This window comes from Eucyclogobius newberryi, unplaced genomic scaffold, assembly GCF_026437365.1.
Source record: "Eucyclogobius newberryi isolate DKJ021-1_F unplaced genomic scaffold, fEucNew1.0.hap1 SCAF_2, whole genome shotgun sequence".
NCBI lineage: Eukaryota > Metazoa > Chordata > Actinopteri > Gobiiformes > Gobiidae > Eucyclogobius > Eucyclogobius newberryi.
In genome coordinates, this window is record NW_027315834.1 from 5,295,011 (window position 1) to 5,308,750 (window position 13,740).

Sequence of the window (13,740 nt, forward strand, 5' to 3'; positions counted from 1 at the left end):
CCCGGGCCCGCAAGCAATTGAATCTCCGGCGGGCCCGCGGTTTGAAATAGGAGGGGGCCCGCCGTGCCCCTCCACGAAAAAAATCAAGATTTAACTAGTAATTTGGCCATATTCGGGGCATTTTCATCGCTTAAGTTTCGTTTTGACAGACATGCCCACTTCGCAAGTCTTCTCGCTTCTCATTGGCCGAGCGGTCTCCGTAATGTAATATTGATGAAAGCGGGCATCTGATTGGCCGCTGCGTTCGTGTTGCGTTCACGTGTCCTCAGAAATGCCCGGTCTAATTTTCGGGGCAATGTATATATGAGTAGTTTATTTTGTAGGATGTGATTTCATATATTCCACAAGATCTCCTTGTGTCAAATGCTGTAAACAGTATTTATTTTATATATAAGAAACATTATTATATTGAATTAAACAGTTTTAAAGATCATGATCTCTGGTTTATATGATTCAGTATTTGTGCTCTTCATATCAAATAACAGATAAAAGTACTTTAAAGGTGCCATAACATGCTTTTTTTCACGTTGCGTAGTCAATCCTAAGTGTATAATTGATAAAAATAAGGGTTGTGCAACACCCTTAACATAATAGTTAAGAAATATCACCCAGACCTTGGTCGCTCACCAACCCGGAAATGCAAACGGCTTGGTTTGATATTCGCCCCCACCCTTGCGAAGAGCGATCTGGCTCCCCCGCCCAACCCGTGATGTAGTCTCAGAGAGCGCGTGTGTGCCCCACAGCTGTCAGCTCCGCCGTGCGCCGCTCCCGCCGCGCGAGTGAGTGACAAACGATAGAACTTCAGATCAACACTACTTTGAGCCTAAATAAAACTGGTGTTAATTCTACAGCGTGCGCGTGCTTGCCCTTATGACGCGGTCTTGCACCCACCCCCCGTCAGTTTGGAGATTCACGGAAAGGAGATAGTCTGTTATATAGCTAAAAACTGCGGGAATCAATCATAAAAAGACTCTGGGTACATATGAAGCACAAACAGCAATGTAAGAAGGTTAAAAGCTCTGAAAAGTCAATTTTGCATGTTATGGGACCTTTAAATTGTTTTACATGCTAATATTCAGGTTTAAAACAACACATTTACCTTGTTCTTATGACGCCGCGCGCGCTTGTGGGCCCCTGAAATTGCTTGGGGGCCCCTAACTTTTCCCCAGGCCCCTAACTTTGAAAATCTATTTCTCAGCCTGTTAGTGTCCAAAAACATTGTGTATCAAGCCTTCTATTTAATATCTAAATAAAGTTTTAGTTTAGTTAAATAAATATATATATAATAGCTTTAGACCTTAGCGCAGTAAGAACATTATTCTCGATCTAGTTAGTACATCGTGAGAAATAAATGTTTTCCAGTTCCTTATCCTCGGAGTGATCCAGACACTGTTCAGGATCTGTGCACTGAATTACAGAGAGGTCCAATCTAATAAACAAAGAAAATGCATGGTCTTTCCCGGGCTAAGTACCTGGTTAATGATACAAAACTGGATAAGAGCGTCGGGTTGCGCCTGCTCTCTCCACTGCGCCGGTGTCTGCTCGGTCAGATAGGGTCAGACAGTAATGTATGGGCCGGCGGAGCGCTATGCACAAGCCATTTGTCAGAGAATCTCTGGTCAGTGGCTTCCTCTCACTTACACCACGGGGCAGAGCATGCAAGAGTGAGTGCCTTCTCGAGCAATCAGCGCGGATAAATGCACAAATAAATCAAACCCTCTCGAAAGAATATAGTGACCTGAAAGACCTGTAACGCGGATGACCCAAACTCTGGAGACGGAGATAAATATAAAGAGGCGGGAAGAAGACGATAAGGGTAGAACATACAAAAATGAGAGTGAAATTTGAAGCATTTTTGAGGATATGATAGTTCTTGGCATGTCTTTGTCAAATTAGTAACATTCAGTCCTCCTTTTGATTGAGAAATACATTTTAACAGCTTCAGGGGGAAAACAAAAGGGACAATTATGGTTTGAAAAAACAAAGGCAATTTTATTTTATGACATTGTGGCTTCTTTTGGCAAGGAACTTAGTTGGTTGGCGGCTAAATGCTAAAAATGCAGAAAAAAAGAAAAAGAGTGAAGTTTTTGCAAACTCCTTTTCACTTGTTTTGTAAATACCTGTAATGTATTGCCTAGTATGTTCCACAGTACGGCATTAAACCCAATAATCCCCAAGGAGACGAGCAGGTGATGCCACCAGGCCAAGTTATGAGTGAGATATGTGGAGAGGCGTTTGTTGTTGTTGTTTATCAGATTTTCTTGCCTGAAAGCTTTATTTGACTTAAACGTTCAAACACCATTGATGGGTCTTTTTTTTTTTAGCAAAAAAGTGATTAAATAAATGTCAAATTGAGAAGTTTAATCCGTTGTTGGACATTTCAGGCAAAGCAATTATACATGTACATCGATATTTCTCCAGGAAAGGTTACAGACATCTTTAATTTATTTTCTAAAACTATATTTTTATTTGATGTTAAATAAAAAACTCAACCAAAGTTCAAGATATGGATGGATATAATAATAATAATAATAATAATAATAATAATAATAATAAAAATCAAATATAACATGTACAAAAACACATGTATTTTTTAAAGAAGAAAACTATTGCAGTATAGCACTATAGCATCTTGGACTGGTATCGTATTGCACTACATTATTTTTTATTATTTGTGAGTGACAGGATTACAGTTTCTGACTTATTCAGCCTACAGATAAAACTGTACATGAGAGTTGTTAGTACAGCTTTCAGAGTATTTACACATACACTGGAGAGCAGCTTCAGTGAGAGACTGATCCACCCTCGCTGTGTGAAGGAAAGGTTTCGCAGGTCTTTCCTTCCTGCTGCTGTCAGACTTTATAACAAACACTGTTAGTCCTGAACACTCGCAATATTGTCATATTCATGCGCAATTACTGTCGTGATTCATGTGCAATTACTGTTCAATTCATGTGCAATTACTGTCGTGATCACAGGCAATGGTATTTATTTGTTTATTTTATCTGTATTATTTTTCCCCTCCATCCCTTGTTGGGAAATGGGAGTTTTTGTTTATAAGAGATCTTCTACTGAGAGTGTTTTTCAAACTTCCTATAAGTTATCTGTTCTTTTCCTCTGTATCTACCTCTGTATCTACCTGCGTTGCATCAATGAAATTTCCCCATGTGTGGACAATAAAGGATTATCTCATCTTATCTTATGCAGAGCGTAAAAAAGACATATTATACTTGATCTTAAAACGTTATCATATTATGTTCAGTTCATTATAAACAGCAATATTGATATAAAATGTTGCTCCATGACATTTTAGAGCCTACATGTGTTACTCACTTGTAGTCTTCATTTTTCAAATAATTGCAAATAAAAGCGAGCAGTGAGCAGGGATAGCACTCCAGTTTCAATTGTAGGATTCCTCAAACATGCATGAATAAATCAATCAAAATACAACTTTTCGTAAACTAATGGTGAGGAAACACTGTTGCAACAAGTTTAAAAGTTCCTTAAAGTTGAATTTGCGTACTGTCTCCTTTAAGTTGGCGCAGTAGTTATGGGAATGGCCTGTGTCCTACTTACTGTACAAGGATGTAGTAATGCAGTCGTAGAAAGGCCCATAAATAGGTGATATAGATCCAAGGGGCAATGATTGATTAGCTCAGGTTAGCATTTCCATACAGCGCGCGGTCGGTAGCATGCAGAAACACCTGACGACAAGCTATTACAGGGACACAAGCTGTGAGATCACACGACTCAGCACTTTATGGACCAAATTAGTCAACAGGAGCATGCACGTCTCTCCACGCGCCTGACGATGTGTGAGCGCAATGTCAAAGAGTCGGTGTGAAAAAGCGTCCCGAAAGGTTTTATAAAACGTCCATTGATTTTCACACCAGCCTCGCAGCGAAAAGTTAGATGAGAGAACTCTTTTGGCCACATTAAAACAAACGATTAACACGAGTCCAGACGTACGACGCTGTCAGATGTAAAAAACAAGAGCACTTCCCACCACATAAACAAATATCTATTTCAAACAATAGATTTTTTCGGACAAAGTTGCCAGTTAGAGATGTGTTGTTTGCGGATGTGTCTCGTCCTATCGTTTTTGCAGTTGTTTTGATAAAAATGTTTGGATGATGGATCTGTAAGTTGGTTGGTACGCAAAGAAAGATTTTTTATAATAAGATAAGTGCTGAGTTATGAGGTCAGCAGCGTGTGTACTGGAGCTTTTTAGTCTAGTTCATGGGGGTCAGCTGTCTGTTCAAAGGTGACATTTTGAAAACTTTGCACTGTTCAAAAATATTAAATATTGTGTTTTGAACTGCTATGGCGACTCTGCTAGATTGGTTGTTCCCGTGGATATGTTTGGTGTATTTCTAGGTTTCAAATGTTTCACCTGTATTGTTTAAAGGAACACTATGCAACTTTTCTCGAGGAGGGTGTGCCACAAAGCTTTTCTCCTTGGAGAGGTTATTGCTTTGCCTGGAATGTTCCACAGTATGACGTTAAGCGTATCTGTACCGACGAAGGAAAGCAGGTGACCACCAGGCCAAGTTACAGGTCAGATCTGTGGAGAGGTGACCCCGCTCAGTGAGAATGCATGTTTTTCAAGGCATTTTTAACAATATAAACACATGTCATTGAATAAATGCAGGACAAATATATGCATCTATCCATGGTGTGGAACATTCCAGGCCAAGCAACAACAATTAATCTCCACTAAGAAGGGTATTTGTTACACAGAGCTGGTCACATAGTAGAAGAAAGAAAGTAAAGAGAGATTTCACTGTTGCTTGGTGATGATGCCAATAATCCTAAATAATTGTAAAATTGTGAATAATTGTAACCCCAAGCTTTTATGTCATGGGTTTTTTGTGTCTTTTGTTTTTTACCCTATATCAAGACTATGTATAAATAATATATCAACTATGTACACATTTGTCTATGCCTAATGCCTGACATAAACCTCTGGACTGACATAATCACAGACATTAGCGAAATGGAAAAAATTACATTCAGACTTAATTTGGAAATTGACCAATTTGACTGAATTTGGACAAAGTGGGACTTTTAATTTAATGTTTCGTGATTTTGTTCCTTTTAATGTTAATGTCTATTTGTGTTCTTATTTTCGCTCTTTGGTCGTATTGAAGAGGCCCCAGGGAAGACCCAGGACACTATGTCTCTCGGCTGGCGTGGGAATGCCTCGGGAGCCCCCCGGATAATTAGTAGGAATCCCTGCTTAAACTGCTGCCCCCGCGACTGGCCCGGGATAAGATAAAGAAGATGGATAAATGGTCATGTTATGTTCCATAAATTCAATTAAATAAATAAATAAATACCGATAAATAAATAAATCTATGCCCTACACAACCACAATTAGAGTGCCAATTATTAAAAACCCATATCATGAATAAAATCAGATTTGCTTTAGCGCCTCATTAAAGAGTGCATTTTCTGGAATCTGAAAAAGATGGACCCTGTAAAGAAGTTCAACCAAGGTGAGTTGACTGAGGTGTGGAGAGCAGCAAATTCAGCCTATTTACATTTTGAGGGTGTACTCCAGTGAGCCAGACAACACGAAGCCCTGATGCGAGCGCTCGAACAGGAGGAAATCATTTGGAATTTAGAGCAGAGCGGCTGGTTAAAATGCGTGGATAAATAGCACGAGGAAAGCAGCAATGACTACAAAAATATTCAAATCACTGCCCTGAGTCTGCTAAACCAAACATTATGAACACTGGTTTCACTGAAACGAGAGTAATAATAGTAAAAAATATAAAAATGTTCTGTTATTGGGAGTGGTAAATAGGCCTGTCATTACACATTTGATACATGATATATTGCTACAGAAAAGTATCACGATAAACAATAGCATTGAAACTCAGTGACGTGCGATGATTTTTATGGATGGGCAAGCAGACATGGGGAGTTCATCAATATTTAGGGGATAATAGAAAAGTGGACTGAAGGGCGCTTGAAGGCCGAACACGAATCCTACTGAGCTAAACTCATAAAGCTAATAAGGTCATCGACCAATTCATTACACAAATAAGCCTCTGTGTTGTTAAATGAGTGCCTGTATTTCTAACTAACATCTAATCATTGGAAACATGAACAGAGCTTTAGCTACAAACAAAGACTTATGTCCGTTAGTTGAAACTTGGCGCTGCCGTTGCTTCGCTTCTCCTCTAGGGCAAAGCCTGCAAACATCCTTTGATTCCCACACAGGTTTATTCAGCGTCATTTGAGCACAGGTTTGAGGCTGTGTGGTCCTCAGAGCACATGTGCAGAGCTCTAAAAGAAGCTGCTGTCCGCTCTGGTTCTGAAAGCTCATGTTAGAGAGCGGAGCATGAACAGACCTCTGAACACAGTCACAGACTGAGCCGCTGCGGTAAAAGCAGAATCATGCTTCCTGTGCAGTACTGCCCAGCGGCCTGTAGTGGCCACTAAAGGACACAGTGAGTTCAGCCAAGCTTCAGCAGCAGAAGTGAGGGGAAACAGGTTTATTTGGATATATTTTAGAACAATGTATATATAGTTGTGACACACGGTAATTTTAGATTTTATTGGCCAATCACTAATGGCCTTGATTGCCCTGACCACACGCCACTGCTGAAACTACTTTACATGCAACTGACACAAAACAACCGCTACCGGTTGTCTACAGCTCAAATCTGACCGTGCCACAAGAAAATAATAAAATAAAATACCCACTTGTGAAAACAAAATATACACACAATAAAAATATTGAATTCCCAAAATGCATCCATCATTCATTCAACGAGAAGCTGATATAGTAAAAGGGACAAACAATCTTGACAATGGGGTCACAATGGGGTATTATGCTTGGATGGTCTACGACAAAGGTAGTGGTTCAGAAAAAGATATAGCTTATGTTCATAGGACTTTATACAAATATAAATCCAGAACTTCTATGACTAATTATTCAGCTTTTTATCGATAGCAGATGGCTGTCAGAGGTATTAAGTAGTTTATCGTAAAATTTTTCTGTGCCAATCCGTCACCATATTACCAATTAAAATCTAAATATTGTATAGTTTGAATGGGCAAAACTCCTCCAAGTATCACCTATAAACAGGAAGTTGAAACAAATTAATATATGGTCAAATGTGTTACCGTGACTTTGCTTTGGTTTCCATGGAGTCTCCGCGGTGACTTGCCTGACACCGTGCTGTGTTCAGGCGCCATATGGTTCAACGTTTTTTTTAGTTGTCACTTGAAAATAGTATTGACATTGTTGAAGTCACATTGAGTCCAATTTACAGCCCCATAAACCAAAACAGATGCCACTAAACGCCTGCGGGATGAAGAGAACTACCAGCATTGTATATTAATGTTACTTTATGAATGGGAGCTATTTGGACAAGGGTCTGATATGATAGCAATTAAAATGGATTTATAGATTGCTTGTTAATAGTGGCCTTTTGCACACTCACTCACAAAACATATTAGTTACTTTTTGATAGACATCGCTGCCCTTTAAAAATATACTTACGTCGACCTTTAGCGCATGGCACATTTTATTGGCAAGTCCAACACCTATAGAATAGTATTTTCCGCACTCCTCCACATGAGATTGTTAATAAAGTGAAAACAAACAACAGGAAGAGCTTATATTTTTGTAATGTAGTGTTTTGTGACTGCAAATGTGATTATCTATGTATGGAAAACCACTCAGGCAGGCCCCACACATACTTAACCTGTTGCAGTTTTACCCTACTTAATTCTTTGGAGCGCTTTTGAGCTACTGACCACTGCTCAAGTTTGATGCAGAGATTATATTGTATCGTAAAAAGTAGGGCTGTAAATAAAATATCAATATTGTGATGATACAGTGATGTGTATTGTGATACTTTAAGAGAACACAAAGTTAAACACTTATTAACCATCTGACTGCTGCAATAAGGCTGAATCTGCTGCGCTGAAAGGGCCAATTATTCATATACAATTGTATTCTAATATTAAGGGCACTTTGAGCATAAACGTACAATTCATTTCACATCAAAACATCAATTTAGTGAACTTTTAACATGTATTGTAAACCCTGTATCAGGATACGTCTTGTATTGTGAGGTCTCAGAAGAACATTGTGGGCTGTCAAAGTATATTGAATTCCAAGCAGAGGGAACTGCATATCATGATCCATTTCAGTGCAGAAAACATGAAGACATAATTGTTTATTTATTTAGATCTCAAATCTTTGAAATATGGCAGTATTGAGAAAAATATATAGAATTTCTACTAATTATGTTAGCCTCTTCAAATGATCACAATAAATATTGTACTGTGAAATATCAGTACTGTGATATTTGCATATCGTTACATTGCTATTTTTTTAATGTGGGATAACTAACGTAAGACAGGTTGCCAGAGCTTCGGCCAGAATAGTATTACCGCAACTATTTAATAAGCATAACAAAATAAATGAGACAATAGCAATGAACTGAAAATTCAACCAATAAATTGATGATATCCAACAAATGATATCTGCCTTGGCAGTTGGTAAGATTTTAGCTTTTAGCAGAGCTGTTGTCAGTTGGCAATATCATAATATAACCTTTCCGTTAACACAGACAGCAGAATCCTTCAGTAATGATCCTGTACACCCATCCAGGCCCAATCCTACATTTTAAGGACAGCAATAATTACATTCAGAAAACTGACATTTGCATATAAAAACTTACAAAAAAATATTTTGAACCCATGAACCTCGACAAGCGTGCCATCTCCCCCGGCACATTTCAAAAGCAGGTTCTTTGCCGTAACTTTCCATGATTGCAGTTGACAGCGTGCAATTATGTGTCATTAGAAAACAGATGTAACAACCCCGGGTCCAGCTATGGATGATTGTAGAGATAGCGAGCTTTACGTGCATGTTGTTAGCGACATTTGTGAATGGCATAGTGCATTAAAACAACAGGCAAAGGGCTAATGAGCGGGGTGCTGCATTTTAATGAATCTTTAGTGCGTATAGTGGAAATAGCTTTGCGTTTCTGAATTGTTAGAAGCAAGTGCAATAGAAGAGACAGGGATTAGATATGGTTACGGCGGGAAAGCAAACTTATAATGAAAGTGTGTGAGCATAGAAAGATATACAAACATCTTAAGAGTTTTTCTAGACTATTTTATTTTTATTAGAGTGTGACAGTAAGACATATTAAGAGAATTAACTTAACAAAAAAGCCTTTAACCTTAAAAGGGCACAATGTTGCTTTAAACGAGACTTGCAGTTTATCCACGCCCTTCATGTCTCCATGGAGATGCTATTATTTTCAAATGTCCACAGAATGGTATTAAACTTATGATGCTTTGAAGTTACAAGTCAAATCTGTGGAGAGATGACCCCGCTTACTTTAAGAATGAACGGTTTTCTTTCCAACATGCCATGCCATTTTGTGTCTCTATGGAGATGAGCATACAGTATATGATCCCATTCTTCGTCCGTTATAACACAATTTCCTTAGTTTTCTCATTTATTTTTATATTTTGAGCAATCAAAACCCCTGTAATTAAATGAGTGCATGACAGACACAATCGATATGTGGAACGGAATCATCTCCATTGAGACGAGCACAACACACCAGAAAAGCGCAGTGCACCTATAAAAAATGACAAACTAACACAGTTTTTTGTCACGGGTTTTCCACAACAAACCCGACATTTATGCCAGAAGCCATTCCAAAACAATCCTCTATTCAGGCTTTTTCCATGGGCGCCACTAAGTCTGCTATAATCGATTCATCTGGGAATTATATTTTGGATATATCGATTAGTTGTTTGGATCACAAATAGCCCATAAATGTGAGCTTTTTACCTAATTTGATTGAGATGAAGCTTAGGTGAGCACATCCTGATGGAGTACATACAAATGAATAATTTTTCATTAAAAGCACAGATATCACACCTGTCTTGTGTCATAAAACCTCTTCTCTACGCCAATGGCATGTTTTGGAGTCTGTTTGGTTCAGATAATAATGATTCGATTATAATTACATGAATATTTCAATAATTGTATTTTTGTATTAATCAATTCATTTGTTTCCGCCCCAATTTGAAAAACTTTGTGAAACAGATTTTGAAAGAAAAGTCCTTCAGTTTTGATTGGTAAAGTCTAAAATCACAGCATCCATCTCCATCTGCAGCTGAGGTGTAACGTTGCGGCGAGCAAAGCGGGATAAAGACAAAGGCTTAAAGCGAGACGGCAGAACAGGAGTGTGCTAGGATCGATTAGAGACTCAGCAGTTTTTTATAAATCTCTGCGAATTTCCCTCAGGCACGGAGCCATCAGCCACGATGCATTTTGATTGGCCGCCCAGACAGGAAAGGCTTGTTCTGCAAAGACCTGCCACACGCCAAGGACAGGACGCGCCGAACCTGCCGAGGCTACAGAGGCTACAGAGGAGAAGACAAGGAGGCTGTCGACCGGCTCCGGTGTGTGCGCGAGAGCCAACGCCAGACACATACTAAATCAGTCTGTCCTTTTCACTCTCAGCGCACTCACGTCATACTTGTCAATACTTCAATACACCACAGCCACCGACACTTGAACGCGCCGTCCAATAAGACGCCGCTTACTGTCTGCTCCTGTCAGATCGGCGTTCCCTCAAAGACGCGTAAAAGGCAGTTTGATACCAATGACAGTTGATACCTTTGTTAAATTTGCATGGTTGCGTTACACTTTTAGATAGGAAGCATGAGCTAGTACTGTTCCTGTTGTGTTTTTAACTGTTGCCATTTCACTAACGCATTGAAAACCAAGAAATTATTATTATATTATTCTGTTCATTGATAATTGTGATTATTCATGTCAAAATGTAATTGTAACAAGTAAAAAATAGAGGCAGCAATTGAAGAAAAACCAAGTCATTTCAATAATGTAATGTAATGGAGATTTCTTAGATGCTGCAAATAAAACATTTCACAGTTTTTTGGTTATGGAGTCGATAATTATAAATGTTGAATAATAAAATTAAAATAACTAAATAAAAATAACTAATAAATAAATAATAATAAATGCAACACTCAAATGTGATATTGTGACATTCCTAAAAGTGAACACTAATAAAAGGAAAATAAAACTGAAAATTGAAATAATAATTTGTAATCTTTTACATGAGTGCAGCGTAGAAGATCTGCAGCAGTTTTTTCACGCACCACTAGATGGCACTGTCACAGCTTTCAATATCACTGTGAGACAGAAACTCAGTCCAGAGTCCAGTTTTCCTATTTTTACCTGGCAAATGTTTACAGAGTGCCATTCCTTTGCAGTATAGTAGGAAGAAAAAGATTTATCTAGCTGCTGATTTAGGATGAAAGGACTACACATTCCACACCTCCATGGACATGTTATTGCTTTGCCAGGAATGCTCCACAGTATGGCATTCATTATTAAACTTATCCATCTCTATGAAGACGAGCAGAAAATGTCAGATCTGTGGAAAGGCGATCCCACTCACAGTAAGAATGCATATCTTTCAAGGTCTTTTTGAGCAATAAAACCCCCAGCAATAGAATAAATGCCAAAAAGTTGTGCAAGGTCTGGCTTCCAAAGCAAGCCTCCTGGTAAGATGATTGGACAAGGGAGAACTTAGACTCTCAACAAAATGGAAAAATAGCAAAAAGTAGATAAACAGAAAATAAGAAATTTCTTACCAAACATCGACTTGATCTTGTCATGAACTGCCATATTTCCAGTTGTGGCAACTTAAATGTTGAGCCGACAGACTTAGCAACAGCTGCTTACTGTTTATCTACGGAAATATTATACTTCCAGTGCTTAGTGCATCTAACCTCGCTAACTTGATTCTTGAGAATCCACCTGGTCACGCTCGTGCTTTTCGTTTTGAGCTGGCCGCTGAGTTGCTGACCAATCACAGCGCAGGATTGTAGTTTTGGTGGAAGTCAAAAGGACGAATCTAAATATACATGGCAACCCAGTCAGTGGTACTTTATTTGGTCTATTTTAACAGATTTACGGATTATTATTTGGGAAGAGGTCAATGCTTTTCTCTGACTGGATTTAACAACAGTTTGAATTCTTCCTCTGTTTTGATGCTTCAACCAATCAGATTCAAATATTGGTCATGGCGCTTCGTGACTGCTTTCGGCGAGAGCCCGTCCAGATTAATATTGTGTAGAACTCAATTCAGAGTGATACACATATCAATCTAGAGTGAGCCAGGTTCTAGTGCATCTAACATTGTACAAACCAAATGCATCACATAAAGTGAGGTAAAAATGTGGTGTAGAGACACAGATAAGTGAAATAAAAGCAGTACAATTTTGGTACAATTTAGATTTCACAGAGCAGACCTGTGCCTCTGGACCTGGAGCCAGGCTCTGTGCGTGGAGACGCACTTTGCCTATGAAAAGAACTGTTCTAAATGAACCGGTGGACCAGGGCCAAAAGGAGGCTGTAGTGCACCTTTAAGCACTGCCACATATGCTGCAGATGTCCTGTTATTGTCCCGATGTTTGTGTGCGTCCTGAGTGTGAATGGGAAGCCTTTGACTGTGCCAAGGTGAACAAAGGGAAGACCGGGCCACAAAGAAAAGAGCAAATATACGATTTGAATCTATGTGTTGGCGCGCCCATGAGCTAACACCAGCAGGTAGAAAGGGCTGTACAATCTGGACCTTTCCTTGCTGTAGTGATGCTAATGAGATATAAAAGAGAGTTACAGTTTACCAGGACTACAATGGAAGATAGATGGCTCTGCTGCACTGACATCATTTATTAAGCCCGCCTCCACCTACTCCCACCCACACTGCACTAGAGTCCACAATATATTTTTGTAGTTAAAGCTGACATTAACATATTAGTTTATTTAGCTTTTTAAACCATGTCATAATTATTTACATTGCTTCATTCATACTTGGGCGATATTGGCAAAATCTAACATTTTGACTGAAGTTTCAGTTTTTAATTTTTTTTGTATGTATATAATATAGTTCACTCAGATGTTTTTCTGACCCTTTTTTATATCATATTTTTAATTATAAAATGGATATTGTAATTTTGCATTATAATCATTGTTTCTACATCTCCCAGCTCTACTCACATGTAGAGTTTGTCTGATGGTTTTCCGAACAGACAAAAATGCGCTGGACACGTAAAGAATTTCAACCAAGAAGTGTTCCTGCATCCAAATACTTTCACTCCATCCTTTCTGATACTTTTCATCATCAAATTTGACCTCTGTGGCCGTCTGCGTCTAATTATAAAGCATTTTATTCTCCGCGAAGCAAGAAGCGCTAATGTTTTTTAGCTTTACATAATTTTGAAAAGTGCTTATAAACTCATAATAGATCATTATAATAATTTTCCACAGCCTCGATTCTATTCATAGGTCACTCATAAAATGAAATGCAGACCATATTGTGTCACTGTTTTCCATGCAATTATTTAAAATATACATTGATTTATACGTTAATTTAACATAGAATATTTAAATAGAAAAAAACATGATTTATTTAGATAGTATTGGACTGCAATTACGATAATGATTATTTTAGTGTCAAGCAATAATTTCTTTCGATTAGTTAAGATAAGATATTCCTTTATTGTCCCACATGGGGAAATTTCATAACGATTAATTCTATTTCATATGAAGATATTCTAAGTAAATTACTAAACAAATAAAAGGTGGAAATATGGTGTCTGAAGGAAACATGGTATTATTCATGAATAAAGTGTATAATTAATCAAAACATCTGAAAA

The 13,740-nt window shown here is 38.3% G+C and overlaps 1 protein-coding gene across 1 annotated transcript in view; it reads right to left on the reverse strand.

Annotated features, from left to right (window-relative positions):
* exoc4 (exocyst complex component 4) overlaps positions 1-13,740 on the reverse strand; it is a 217,828-nt gene that overhangs the window by 94,862 nt on the left and 109,226 nt on the right. The window lies entirely within an intron of this gene.